This window comes from Rattus norvegicus, chromosome 15 (assembly GCF_036323735.1).
Source record: "Rattus norvegicus strain BN/NHsdMcwi chromosome 15, GRCr8, whole genome shotgun sequence".
Lineage (NCBI taxonomy): Eukaryota > Metazoa > Chordata > Mammalia > Rodentia > Muridae > Rattus > Rattus norvegicus.
In genome coordinates this window covers 25,315,866-25,331,919 of record NC_086033.1, presented here as the reverse complement: position 1 = coordinate 25,331,919, position 16,054 = coordinate 25,315,866, and positions in this window count along the sequence as shown.

Here is a 16,054-nt window from a genome sequence, read left to right as displayed (position 1 = left end):
ACACACACACACCAGCCCAGCCCATCTGAGGTATCATGTAAGAACTGGGAGGTAGATGTGCAGAAGGACTTTCCTCTGCTTTTCATCAGATCTAAAAGGTCTTGACCTGGCCAATCTGTCCCATTATGAAGAACAAGAGGCTAAAATGCATGCAGTGTACTTTGATAGACAATAGCTAGATGGTGTTCTTCCTGTGTAGCCTGGAGGGAAAGAGGATATCCCTTAATTCTTCCAAGAGACAGGGGTATATATCAGAAGGAAACAGAAGCCTGCACTACTCTCCAAGGGCAAGTGTGGGGATGGGGAGGATGCAAAACTTCCCTGCACAGAAATCCTGCGGCGTTCTAGGCTGGATCTGGATGGAGGCAATGTGGGAGATTGAGGATAAGAGAAAGCCCAGAAAATGCCAAGAGAACTAAGACTCTTCTTCGCAAGGAAGCTCTGTAAGATATGTTCATCCTAACACACTTGATAATGCCACCCTGAAAAGAAATTAAGGAAGAATTGCTGTATTAATAAGTAATTAAAAAATCCTGGTACAGCGTGTGTACCTGCCTCAATGGTTTGTTTTCCTGAATGAAAGACACTCACACTCAGTCTTTATATTTTAAAATGCCTTAACACAATAGCCGGGCTACTGCCTGTCCTCTATCCTGCCGATAATTCTAAGTCACTACTCACTAACTTCTATGTTCCATCGTGGCTGCTCCAGATCCATTTGTGTAGCCCTCTGGGCCACACTTTCTTGGCCAAGAGTCCAGGGTGCCCCCACCTTGCTTCTCTCCCCCATGGCAGTGTCTCTTTGATCCACCTCTCCAAAGGCAAAACTAATCTCCTCCCCTACTCCCAGTCTCCAGCCTGGGAAATTCTAAAATCCTGCTTCTGTTTGCCCTCTCCAGTTATTGGCTGCTGGCATCTTTATTTACCAATCAGAATTAACTGGGGGCAGGTTCCCAGAAGCTATATGCAGACCGGCTCTCATGCAAACTAATTCGGGGGACGCGAATTAGCACTTGAATCTGAGCAGCTACAAGAATCATTGAAAAGGGGACCTGAAAAAAATCATCTAATAATTAAGTATAGGAGGAGGGGCTATTTAAAGCATCTGTTTTATTAGACTTGAAACCAGATTGGACTGGACTTTTAAAACCCTAAATCCATGTAATAGAGGCTCAAGGAGACCATAGTAATTATACATAAAACAAAGGAGCAAACTTTGCCGCTGCATGTATGAACTGCAGTATAAGCAGTATTACCTTTTCTGTTACTCTGAAAACTCTCATTAAGGCAAAGGGAATCAGTGTGTGTGTGTGTGTGTGTGTGTGTGTGTGTGTGTGTGTGTGTGTCTGTGTCTGTGTGTGTGTGTCTGTGTCTGTGTGTGTCTGTGTGTCTGTGTGTGTGTATCTGTGTCTCTGTTTGTGTGTGTGTGTGTGTGTGTGTTTAGTGCAAGTGTATGTGGGTTATGTATACATGTGTGTTCAGGTTTGTATACCTATCCATGACCTCAGAGACCCAAGAAGGGCATTGGATATCCTCCTCTGTCACACTCCCTTGTTCCACTAGGCAGGGTCTTTTAGTAAACTTAGATCTTGCCTTTTTCAGCCAAGCTCATAGCGGGCAGACCCAGAAGTCTTTCTCACTCTATCTCCTTCAGTGACAGACTCATATAGTACATGAGAGCAGACCTATCTTTTATGTGAGCTCTAGGATTCAAATCTGGGTTTCATCTTTACACAGCAAGCACTCTTACCCTCTCAGCCATCTCTCCAGCCAGGAATTAGTGTTTATTTAAGACCCACTCTACACACTGAGCTTTGTTTTCTCATATAATCCTTATAACAAGCATTTCACAAAGATATTCTTAATATTATACCCATCTTATTTATTCATTAGTTGTTTTGGGGTGTGTGTGTGTGTGTGTGTGTGTGTGTGTTTGCTTGAGGCAGGGTCTCATTTTTTATATTCCTGCCTCCACCTCCCAAGTGAGAGTGTAGGTGAGAGCCACCATGTCCATCTCTATGGTCATTTAAAAATGAAATATACAGCTTAAAGAGATTAATTATTTTGGTCATCGGATGCACAACAGACATTCCAACTGCATTAATATCATACCCCTTATGATATATGTATATGGAACACTTCATTTCATGGAAACATTTTATATTGTCTCTACCTTTTGTTTCACATCAAAACCCTGGTAAAGTGTTGGAGAAAGGTATCTGTAGAGAGGACAGAAGGTGCTTTTCATGGTCAGGAAGTTCAAGCAAAAATCAACTCACCAAGATATCTATAAAAGGCATTTCAGGGACAAAGTGTTCAGGGGAGTGGGGATATTTAGTTACCTGACCATAAATGTATATGGTCTTATTATTACAGTCTTATTATGTTAAGGAGGGAATTGTGAGTTGAAAGAAGAGAGGTGTTCAGCATGGAGTCTGAGAAGATCTGGATGTAGATTGTTTACTGATGGCTTTAGGGATAGCCATTTTGACTAGAATCAACTCCATGGCAATTTTAAAGACATGCAGCTTTCTTTGGATTTAGATCCAATGAGCAAATTTCTGAGTATATCTTGACTATTTATTAGATCTGTAAGGAGGTGAAAAATGTACTGGTTGTAACAGCTTGCTCCTTCTGCCTATGCCCTGGTTTCCATTAAGGCTAACTCCCTTAGCAAACCCCCTTATTAATTGGGACAGAGTGACCTAACTGTGTTGATTTGGCATGAATCCTTTTCCAAAGAACTCGTTTGACCTTTGTACCAAGAAATTCAAGTTTCTACCCCTGCAAAGATGGGTGTTGAACTTTGAAATACAAAAAGAGCATAAAGATAATCACTCCCTATGAAGCCTCCAGGTAATCTGAACGTCGTTCTCCCAAGAACACTCTGAACATATTTGGCAAATGTCAGCACTTAAAATAATGTCTTATTATTTTGTTTTGTATGAAAAGATTAATGTCACTATACAACTTATATAACTTCAAAACACTGAGTTTTAAAGTGGCTGGCTGTCGAGGTGCATATTTTATCTTTTAAAAGACACTACATTTTTATTGACTTACTTTGCGTGCGTGTGTTCATGTGCGTGACTATGTGTATGTGTGTGACTATCTGTGGAAGTTAGAGGACAAATTCCAAAACTCTATCCCCTCCTTCCACCGTGCCAGTGGCAGGAATCATCAGACGTAGCTACAGACATCTTTCCAAGCTAAGTCATCCCACTGGCTCATTGTGCACATTTTGCAACATAGTGGGGTTCAGGAATGTAGGAATGGGTGCTAGAGAGAGAGCTCAAATATTAAGAGCCTTTGCCAGTCTAGTGGAGGACCTGAGTTAGGTCCCCATCCTCCACGTAGCACTTAGAACCATCTATAAGTCCAGTTCCAGAAGACTTGATGCCAGACACCAGACACACATGTGGTACACATGCAGAACATACACATACATTTTTAGTTCTTTAAAATATATGGTGAAAATGAAAATAAAAAACTTGAGTTTTCATCTTACTCAGTCAGAATGGCAAAGATCAAGAGAACAACTTACAAAAAATGCTGGAAGGTAGGGAGTAAAGGGGGAAACATTCGCTGTTGGTGAGATTGCAAACAGATACAGCTGCTGTGGAAACTGGTATGGAGAATTCTCAAAAATTCCCAACAATTTTACTATATGACCCAGCTCTTCCACTCCTTAGAATATGCCCTAATCCTCAACATTCTACTCTAAAGACATTTGCTCAGCCATGGTCATTGTTGCTCTATAGACAATAACTAGAAAATGAAAACAACCTAAGCATCCTTCACCCAACAAATGGATGATGAAAATGTGACATACACACAATGCCATTCAGCTGTAAAGAAAAATGACACCATAAACATTTCAGGTAAATGAATAAAAAAAGGAAATGGGTTATTGAGTGAGGGAACCCAGACAGAGAAAAACAAAAGTCATATATTCTCTTTCATTTGAGGCTCCTAGATTCAAATTTGCAGAGGGGAGTGCATAGCCTATAGTGACTACAAAATCCAGAAAAACAAAACAGAACCATTACTCAGAGAAGGGGAATGGAGAACTCTAGAAAGGGATGTGCATGAGACAAGTGAAATAGGAAAGGAAGAGCTACTTAGGGAGATGATACAAAGGAAATACAGAAGATGGGAAAGAGGGTGAATGGGAATATTAAAATACACATGGTCTGATAGGAAAATGAGAAAGGGGTGCTCCTTAGGGAAGGGAAGGAATTAAACACAAAAGAATTTGCAAGGTAGGTAAGTAATAATAAGGAAGTGGGGAGAAACCACACTAGTAATCATACTAGTAACAATTTACCAAAATCTAATGCATATAAACCAATGTGCAAATATACAAGTATAATTTCAATAGACCTTTGTTATCTGGGCAGACAGTGCTCCCTCCAAGAGACAAAAACCACTTAACTATGCCTCAGTACCAGACATGAAAGCCCTCTTTTGTGCTGTTGAACAGGGCTGTTGGAAACACATAGCATAATGCTGTTGCACTTGGCTTCTCCCCAAAGGTGGAAAGTAAGTTTCTGTTGCTGAAAATACCAGGCACTTCAGACACAGGGCCCAGACACCCCTGAGCTGGAAATGAGCTGAGTGTCCCCTCCCTGAAAACTAGCTTTCAAGGTGCCAGAAGATGACATGCAAGCTTCCGGGGTAGAAACCACACAGAATCTGATCTACCTGGTAGCCAACAGTCCTGCCCAGCTATGAGCCACATCCATGAGGAGCATGCCACAATAATTCTAATACAGAGATGTAGATCCCAGTCCCAATCTACAAAATATTCCCCTACCTAAGACTCAAGGACAATTGTGAAAGAGGGGTCAGGATGATTGTAAGAACCAGAGGATCTTTGTGGTGAGATTGTCTTCTAGTAGTGTCAGAAGCTACATACATTAAAGTCTTACCAATGTGACTAGCCAGATGTTAACTCAACAAGGGTGACACTAATGAACCTGCCAAAGTAGACAGAGAAAAGCTCAGGAAGTCTCAACTCTACACAAGAAGTATGGATAACTAAGGAACACTGGGAGTGAGAAAGATCATCTTACCTGGGGAATTGGTTGTCCCCACCAATTGGTTGTCTGCTACCAAATGGTCATTCCTGAAAAAGCATACAGGTACCATTATATAGACTGAATGTGTTATATTTAGGAATACACACACACGCGCGCGCGCGCGTGTGCACCTGTAATAGCATTTAGTTTTAAAAAAAAACATTAATTTGAAGAAGAATGGAGAGGGGTATATGGGAGAAAGATTTGGAGGGAGCAAAGGAAAGGGTGAAATGTAATTAAATCATGATCCTGAGGATTTAAAATACTTTTAAAAGTTAAAAATATAATGGTGGTACTTTAGTATGAGTTTCCATCCTGATGGAAAATTAACTCCTGAGAACTGTATCTACTTATCCACTTAAAGCATAGATTATTGGTTAATAAAACACCAGGTAATTCTTCCTAGAAGAGAGTGAATTCCCTATGATAGTGACTTCATTTCTTAAAGCAGTAGATCCTGCCTCTATGCAGCAGGGACAAGGGACATATGTCCTTCATATCATGATGCCCTCAGTTCTGTTCCACATATGTCCTGTCCCACTTTCACATTGCACTGTATTTATTGAGTTCTTACTGCACGCACACACCATGCAAATTGCTTTAAATGTTCATTTTGTTCTATCCCATAAGCTTCCAGAAGAAAAGTTGCATTTTTATTACCATTAAGGAATTAAAGAAAATATCAGAAAACCAGGAAACCCTGAAAATATACAAAAGGAGAGAATGATTTTATTCCTCCTTTCCTTGTCCTTCCCACCTCTCTCTTCCTACCTTCTCTCCCTACTCCCTACAGCATTTGATATTGGAGACATCCAAAGGAATTCTGCCTTAAACCTTTCTTTATAGCTCTCGCTTTCCAGTAGGAAGACAGATGTGAGGCTATCACTTGCAATAGAGTGGAGCTGAAATCCTAAGAGGAGGCACCAAGCATTATGGGATGCAAAGGGTTGGGGGTGGGGATAGTTGCAGTACTACCAGGGGACTCAAGAGGTATTTTAATAGAAGTGCTGCTGCAATTATGACTCGAAAGAGTTCTTCCTGGGGGGGAAGAACGATGGAGAGGTTGGGAGAGATCCGTGAAATGTGAAATGCAAAGAAAACAGAGTTCAGGAACATCCTGCAGTACTGGCTAGCTTGGCTGAAGAATGCTTGGTTGTGGCAATCCTTGGGATTCCCCAGGGCTTCATTGCCCAGGTGTCAGGTAGAGCAGGCTCAGGGTAGAAGGGGAAAACTGTCCAACCCGGGGGAAGGAATGGGCCATAACCTAATTTTCCAAATCAGGTGTTTAGTGACAGAGTCCAAGTAAACTCTATGTCCCCAACTCTTCTTAATGTAACATGATGAGTTAAGATTCTCAAATTCAAATTACTTTGTGTAAAAGTACAATGCTGAGTATTTTGTAAATCTCTTAATGTTGTATTAGACTTCACCTAACAAAAATATTTTTTCACACTAAAATGACCATTGTCGTCTAAGAGTATAACAAATGGGGGTTGTAATATACATTGTATTTGTACATAATCACATACTGCTTGAACTCGTTGAGAAGCCGTCTCTGGAATTAGAATTGCCTGTCTCAAAGTGTCTTCCAAAGTTCCTTGTTTAAAAACACTGTGTCCTTGACATTAGCTAGAAGGCAAATTACTTCCAATAGAAGTTGCTATTGTCTCCCAAATAATATTAAAATGCCTGCAGAGGAAGCTTACCCCTGAAGAGCGAAAGCTCAATTGGAAACCCCAGCTGACTGCTTCATTTCCCCAGTTGGTTTCTATGAGTTACTCTAAGTGTGTGGTTTGAGAGTTATCTCTGTCTGTTAATATTTGTTCTTTTACTTGACCATCTCACCCGAAGAATTACCATCTCTGCCTGGGACTCTCTCCATTGAGAACTCTAGATGACTACCTCAACGGAACTTCTTGATGATGTCTGATGGATATGTTGAGTATCTAATTTGATGGCGTTAGCCTGTCTCTCTTCATACTTATTCACTACTATTTACTCTTTTTCTTTGGCTTGACATATGCTTAAGAAATTCACTCATCAAGACCAAAAGTATTGCTTATTTTAGTAATTCTCTAACTACCCACTGCAGGGCCTCAACAGTTGTCCTTGTAGGGTTAAAGCTTCTTTTACAAGGAAAATTTTGGTCCTGCCTTCATGAAAATAGCAGAGGTGACATCCACATTTCAGTTTATGTTAGGGAGCTGGCTTGCCAGTGTTCTTAACATTATAAAAATATCTTTACATATTTTAAAGAAGTCAATTGATCTGCCTTTAAGGAATAACACAGACCATTTAGTTCTAAAGGTTTTTCTGTGATAATTAATATTGATTAATTAATAAATATAGAGATAGATATCTACTAAACACCGCTGGCATTGTGCTGGTTGGGATTAAAATGATCAAGAAAGAGAGAGAGGAGCTCCGCAAGCAGTGTTGACATTCTATAGAGGGAGATCCACAGGAAAAGAAGCCTTTGTTGAAGAAACAGCGTCCGTGTTGGGGTAGGAAAGGAAAGTTCCAGTCAATAAGAGGGGTCAAATGGTTGATGAGTGTAAAGATGAAGGAAAAAGCACATATGAAATCCTGAGAGACAAGAGGACATGAGCTTCTAGGGGCCTCAGAGAAGTTCGTTAACAAAGATGGACTAGGACTAAGTGGAGAAGAAACGTAGATGGAGGCCCAAAACATGCAGCCAATCGTAGAAGGGTAGGAGTCACTCTCAGAGTTTCGTTGGGCTATTCGGGCACTTAAACACAGCTTTATTTTAGACAAAGCCAATTCTGATTTAGAAGGGGGCATTAAAATAGTAGAAAGCCAGTCAGAAGGCTGTAGTGGTGATCTACACTAGGAGGAAGGTCACCTAACCCTGTCCAGTGACACTGAAAAAATGGAGAAAAGGCCTTTAGGAAGTGGCTTTCTATACAATTTGGTGATAATTATGTTTCCCTTTGGAAAGATTACCTGAAGGTTAATTAACCCACTTACCTCCTGCCTTTGGTTTGGAATTAGTTAAAAATGATAAGTAGGTCCTGCATTTAAGGAACAGTCAACATGTACCCACAGTGCTTTGTCATGGTCCTATCAGACACTGGGGCTTGGCATTTTCCCGGTCCTATTCTTCTGGGTGTTGTTTGAAACAACTGCATGGGATGGTCTATAGGGGCACATCTGGAAAACTTCCTCTCAGTGTTCTCATCAGGAATGACTTATGCTTCTTCTCATGATCAACTTCTGACCAGTGTGTACTAAAAACCTCACGTGGAAAGTGTGCTTTGATGTCTAGGAAGGAAACCTCAAGACTAAATGCTGCTTCTAACAAAATGTGCTGGCGTGCTTGATGCTGTCACCTTCTTTCTGGCTTTTACTTTTAATTTTACATTCTTTCCAGTCATTTACTTTCTTCTTATTATTATTTTAAAACTTGTACTTTAATTCCTCTCTGGGATGAAATTGAATCTAATGTAATTGATTAAAAACCTCTCTTATCTCTATAAGGCAGATAGCAGTCAGGCAGTTAATACTAAAAAGACATGTGTGCAGGTGTCCTTTAAGTATTTAAATGCAAATCAAAATGTGGCTTAAAATTTTTGAATTGTTCTATTTATTTACTTTCCAAATGTTGTCCCCCCCCCTTCCCATTCCTCCCTCCAAAAGTTCTTCACCCCATCCCCTTTGCCTGAGAGGGTGCTCCCCCACTTCCACCTCACTTACTCTCCCCCCTTGTATCTCCCTACCTTGGGGCATTAACTCTCTACACGATTAAGAGCATCCTCTTCCCCTGAGACCAAATAAGACAGTTCTCTGCTACATATATGCCAGGAACCATGGTTCAGCCCATGTATGCTCTTTGTTTAGTGGCTTAGTTTCTGGGAGCTCCCAGGGGTTCAAGTTAGTTGAAGTGCTGGGTGGCTGAAATATTTAATGCAAAAGCTTCACTTCCTTTAATACATGTATTTCTCAGGTTTTCCCCATTTGGGTTATAGTTTGATCATAACTTTTGAAGCAGCTAGCTGTTTCCTGATTTTGAAATAGTAATTTCTTTTCACCTAGCATTTTAATGTTTTTCATATGCTAGAATATCTTGTTAAAATTGATATTTTAAAAATATATATGTGGTTATATTGGGTTAGTCGTTTTCTGAGTCATAGAAATAATTTCCTCCCTCATTCTTTTCCTATAACAGCCAGGGCCTATAATTATAGAAAGAAATATGGGTTTAAAAATGTATTTGTGTTTCTAAGAAATGAGAAATACAGTGGTGGGGAGAGGCAATCATCAGATTTTGCTGGCAGTTATAATAAATTTTCCCACAGCCAGTAACCAAAGACTATCCTAAAATCATGGCTGAGATAACAGGTCCTACCTAGTCTTCTTGTTAGGCATCTGATTGTGCCTGTGTTATGTAGGCCCAGCCTGTATGAGTGTTAGACATTTAAACCCCCATTTAGAAGTCGAGGGCTTTGGAATTACATATCATGCAAAAACTTCCCTTTCTATTTAGATCTTATGTCACTTCTTCAGGTAACCTTTCAATGCTAGATTCTGCCTAATAAACTTTGTCTTTAGTTAACCCTCCACTGGCAGATTACTTGGGTCTGATCTAGAAACAAGGAATTCTGCTAAAGGTCACATTCTGAGAAAATAAAAAGCAAAGCAAAACAACAACAACAAAATGAAACAACAACAAAAACAAAACAAACAGAAAAAGGAAACATTAAACCTCCGAAGAGTCTTCTTAGCAACACTGATTCTAAGCTGCCATGGCTAGGCATCATAAAACCTGGATATGGCCCTATTTCTTTTCAGCAATTCAATCAACCAGAAAGATTTGCAATATATTACATATGTCATTCTGTTGGTCAAGTTACAAGGCAAGGTGGAGAAATTGGTTCTGCCTGTCAGCATGTGGGTCACCAGAGAACTGGGTTTCTCTCACACGTCTTCTGCTGTGCATTGTTTCACAGCACAGAAAAGTTATTCCAGACCTGCTCATGACAGCACAAAGCTGGGAGACTAATAATCAATTAGGCAAAGCTTCGGGGATATAGACTAATTCTCAACTGGCCACTTGCTGCCACCAATGCCTATGTGAGCCAAGCCATGATCAGCAAGCCCGGAACTGTCAGTAGAAACTGACCAATAATTTTAAGTTGCCAATAAAGCCACTAAAGTTTGGTAGGCAGTAAAAGCTAGAGAATGGGAATACGATGTTGATAGCACAGTGATAAGAACGCCCTAGTAGACTGCAGGACAGAGCAGGATTAAGGAAAGACGAAAGGTTAGGGAAAAGATGAGAAGGATAACACGCTCTCGCTCACGGAGTTACTCTGTTCTGGATGCTCAGCGGGTGATTTTGTTTCCCCCTAAGTCAAGGAAAACCTGGGTGAATGAGTGTCTTGACCACGAGAGCAGAAGATCATACATAAAGGAGGAAATCCACAACGCCTAACTAATCATGCATCCCAAGAAATTTGTCAAACTGAGCCCATGCTAAGTCTGACAATGAATACTGAAAATGTCATCCACAAAAGTAAAAAGATGAATCAATTCTACTCCTTTGTGAATACAAGCTTTCTTTATTTCTAACCTACACCTCCAAAGGAGGAAGGGTAGCATTTCGGCATGACTGGATTCCAAGTTGGTTAATTGAGCAAGTAAAACTCACAGCAGAAATACAATTCACATAGATTGGGGAGTAGACATCTTGAGTCTCAATTTAACTTGAAACCTATGCAGGTGTGGCATACTCAAGCACAGCTCTTCTTTTTCTTTTTGTAAGATTTATTTATTTATCTTATGTGTCTGAGTACAATGTCACTGTCTGGAGACGCACCAGAAGATGTCATTGGATCCCATTACAGATGGTTGTGAGCCACCATGTGGTTGCTGGGAATTGAACCCAGGACTTCTAGAAGGGCTCTTAACCACTGCGCCATCTCTCCAGCTCCAAGCACAGCTATTCTGTTCATTTGGTTCTATTGCATAGAATCAACTGATCCTTGAAGCTGGACTGCTTATTCGTGCAAGAGTCTGTAGATTTTGAGGCTTCTTTGAGATTCATAAAACTTTTTATACACTTGTTGTCATGGAGTTCTTAGTTATTATTTATGAGAACATGGAGAGAGAGAAGAACTGGAGACCTTTAGTCAGACCTCATGACATTTGCTGGAACGCAGATAATTGTAATTATTGAAGAAATTAGCTTGCAGCCAGCACATGGCAACACCTGAGGATGCAGTGCCCATAAAAATCACTGGAGAACAGACTCGGGAAAAAATTTAATGTTTGTTGTGTAAATGTTCATTCTAATATAAATTATATGCATAAATCACATTTTAGAAAATTTTTGAAGCATATTAATAATCTTGAGATTTTTCTAATTGTTCCATGGTCTTTGTTGCTATTAGTTTAAGTTTTTCAGAATATTCTAGTCAAGGGAGTCACTGTGATCTCTTAAACCATGTTCCTATACCTTGGAATTTGAGTTGATTTTATTCTCTTTTTGCTCTCAGCAATGTTTCTCAATGGTCACAGGAATCTAAAACGTGTGGGAACTTTAAATTTTAGTTTGAGCTCTTTCTTTTTCTCTTGGAATATGGAAAAGATTTGGTTTCTATAATAAGGCGCCACATGAAAGCCTAACTAGACAATGGTGTCTATGACCTCTGTCCTTAGATCAAGCTATTGGGTTGCCTTGAGGATATACCAGATGATGTGCTATGATTATATGAACACAGGAAAATACCACGCCTATGATTTCAACCATGGACATATTAAAGTAGATGTTTTCGCAGTTTATGCCATTGAGATGGTACCCATTGTCAACATGACCCACAATTTTTCCACTTAGTTTCCAACTCAGAATCCGGAGTGGATGATTGGAGCCTGGGAAAACTAATGTCTTCCTTTGTGTTCTGCAGAAAGCAGAGCTGGAGGAAGCAATAGGGATTTCTACACTAGGGTATGTTCTTGTGGGGACATATTATTGTACTGAGCAGGATTTAACATACAGACTGAGCAGTAAACTGATTGCTTGGTCTTGTGGATAGGAGACTGCATAACTGACTATTTCTCAAGGCAAGCTATTAATAATAGAATGGAGAAGAACACACCAACTCTGGTCTCCTGGTCAAGTGCTACATCTGCCCTGAACTTTTAGGTTACAAATCCTGAATCAAGGAGATACACTTTTATCAACAAGGAAGCCTCTGGTTGTCAGTCCCTGGTTTCTGTTCCAATCATGATGTGCCTTCCTAACAATATACATTTGTCTTCTGTATGGTTTAATGAATTACTTTAAAAAGGGATGATTCTTACATATGTATAGTACATCTTAGGAAAAGAGGAGTTTGTGTAATGGTGTAATCCCAGCACTCAGAAGGCTGAAGCATGAGGATTATGGATCGGTAGCCTGGCCAGGACTACACAAAGATGTCTAGACCAGTTCTTACCAAACAAACAAACAAGCAAATTCCCAAAGAAGGAAAAACAAAACAAAACAAAACAAAACAAAACAAAACCCAGAGGATAAAGAGATTATGGTTTAAAATTAAATAGAGGGTTCACAGAAGGGATTCAAATTCTTTTCAATTTTAATTTTTTGTCAACATTACATCCACGTGTTGAAATCATCTTGAATATTGAAAGAAAACACTTAAGTGTTTGTACCACCTCCGACTGAGATGACAGATGTCCCTTTTGATCACAGCCAGCAACAGTCACATAGCTTCCCAGAGCCACAAGGGGGCAGGAAGCATAATTCCATCCTATGGCTACAGTGTGGGAGGAAGATAAACACTTGGCAAATAGTACTAATGACTGCTTCCACAGGCTTGGCATTTTTACAGCTAATGCAATGTTAAACCTCATGTGATAAATAATACAGAGCATGCTTGACACTGTGCCTCGTAGAGCATATTTGGACATTTAAATTACAGAAAGGCTTATTTGTAAAATGAGTATGTAGCAAGTTGGAGAATATAGCCACCAACACAGCTGTTCAGAAAGGTTTGAAAAATTCTTATTCACTTTAAGTTACTGTAAATCTTACTCTGACTTCCCATTCCTGCTTAAAAACTTTTAAAAAGTAGGAAATATAGTCTCAGTATTATTTGGGCTCTTGTTGAAGGGCTAGGCAGTTCTGAAAGACTTTTGGCTAGATACAAACTCCAGGGAGGATGCTTAAGATTTCAGTCCTCTGCAGGACAGAGATCTACTTCATTCAAGCTCTGCTGATCTAGAACAAGCTAGAAGGCATCAGAGATGGCTGAGGGTGAGAAGCCCAGTGGAGTGGTTCAACCTCCCATAGAACAGCACAGAGATCTTCCAAGGATACTCAGCTTCCTCAGAACATTTTCACCGAGTCATGGGAGTTTTCTCTTATAACTTAGCTTCACTAGTCTTTGTCCCTTTCTCATCCTGAAGCCAAATCCTCCTGGCCTTCCAGCTCTTTAAAGGAGGCTTTGATTTTTCCAAACCTATTCTTAGCAAGGGTTATTAAGTGCTTTAGCCTCTGTTCTAGCCCACCACCCACCACAGGTAGTGGAAATGAAAGGTTAATAAAAGCAAAGGAAGATGTGGCCCTGTTCAGAAACAGTTCTTTGGGTGATTCCAATCTTCTTCTTTGTCAGGATATCAGCAGTTCAGCTCACAGGAATGGGCAGCGGTAGCTTGGTCCACTCACAAACACCATTCATGAATCAGCAAGGGCGGGTCTATCCAGAAGAAACTCCGTCAATTGCCTGGAGTCTGAAGAAGCATCAAGAAGCCACCGGAAATATCACCAGAAGTTCTTTGGTGGCTTTTCTCTCTAGGAAGTCATGATAAACAATGGCCAGCGAAGAATGACAAGGTGAGCCCATACTATACTGGGTCATCAGCAAAGTCCAACGATGGCCAGCAAAATTATGAGCCAAACCAATAGCACACAGTAGATTGTCCACTGCCTGCTGAGTTATATCCTTTGCAAACATGTTCTCCCAAGCATCTGCTCTAGCAAAATATCACATGCTCCCCCCTCCCCCAGGCTGCTTCCAGAAAGACACCACGTGCCTGTTCTCAGCAAAACATCATCCCACGTGTCTGCTTCAGCAGAAACATCCTCTCAAAGGACAATTTCCAGAAAAAGCATCAAAAAAAAAAAAAACAGAAATTTCCACTTCAGGGAAGAATTTCCAGTATTGATGACTTCCTTTCCGCTGAAGCTCAGCTTTTCCTTGGGTAAACAAGACTTGCCTCCCATGATTCCTGTCAAGGTTCAAAGAATTGAAGGCGACCTGCCATAGGAAAACTCCTAAGGATGCTGAAATATGAACTAAGTAATAAGTAATGAATGGAGCATGAGTAGGGTTGGAAGAACAACATTAATATTTCTTGTGCATCTCCTTGGAGCCAGGCTTCTGTCACGTTTTTATATACTATCAACTTCACTGCCACAAGAATGGTGTGGAGCAGAGGTAATGAGCCAGTTTTGCAGAAGGAGAGAATGAATGAACTCAGAAGGGCTGTAGGTATGCGCAGGAGAAAATGGGGGCCTGCCACTTATGAAGGCTGTCATGTGCCTGACGCTATGTGAGGAGGTATGAAGAAGTACAACTGTTTCTATTGTAAAGGTAAGTAAATGGAAATCAGACATAGTTTAAGAGACTTACCAAAGTTGCCCAGTTAAAGAATGATGAGGTCACACAGGACCCATGGTGGCCTGGCTCCAGTGTCTTTGTACCAAACCATTGTCCTATATCACTGAAAGAGAAGGAAAGGGAGCTGGTGACAAAGCAGAAGAGCAAAGACAGACAGACAGACAAGCAGGCAGGCAGGCAGGCAGACAAGATGTAGACATATTCTAAATTTCAATTTGCTGAAATTGCTCTGGAGTAAAGAAATTCAGTACACTCTCGGGAAGTCAAGTGTGGAAAATGTTCCCTGGAACATTCTGCCACTTGAGGTTTTGAAGTAAAGTAGACTGCCCCGACTTCACACACAGGCATCCGGATTTCAGGATCCCCAACACCTTTCAGCTGAAAGGTAAATTAGCAATGCTTGCCTATGCCTAAAATTAGAATAAAAAGGCCCTGTCAGCATTCCAAATGCAGCGACTGATGATGTAATGCTAAATATTCAAAACAGCTTCCTTTAAAGTGGAGTGAAGGCCCTGACTTTTCCTTCCCAGGTGTCTTTTCTTGGTTGGCTGAAAGCCAGATGTTTCCTCAAACATTAACAACACCATGTAAGTGCTTTGGGGTCAACTCTGTGGACAGCCCACAGGATTGTATAAAAGAGTGTTTTTCCTCAGAAAGAAAAGCTTCAACATTCTTGGCTTTCTGAGCAGTTCTATTACTTTTAGCTAAAGAAAGTAGTCACAGCACATGAATTTCTCAGTGGAGTGGGGAATAATTTCCGCCCCTTTTAGCAATGCTTGTGTATACTGTGTGTGCTTGTGTGCATGTGATTATGTGATGTGCCCATCACATGAACTACTACTTCTCACATGATCCAATATATTTTACCAACATAGATAGCTTTTTATAGCCAATTAGCGTGCATATCTAAGCTACCAGATCGCTAAGATAAATATGTCCCAGATATCAAAACTCAGAATCACAGTTGGATGCCCTCAGTTAAATGCCTCGAAGATATGACTAATATGTTGCAGACAGGAGCTAAAGAGACAGCTCCGTGATTAAAGGCATTTCCTGCTCTTCTCAAGGACCAAGAATTTGTGTCAGAAGTTTCCAACTGTAATTCCAGTTTCACGCAATCCGATGCCCCTTTCTGACCTTTGATCCCGCCTGCACTCTCATGCACACATACCCACCTCCATATACATTTGCATAATTTAGAAAATCTTTGTAAAAGGTGTTGAGAAACTTTAAATTGAGTGATAATTTATACTGAACAGAGAAACCTTCTGAAGGAGAGTCATAAAATATTTTGATCTTCATTTGTTGAATTACATCTGTCTGTACCTCTTT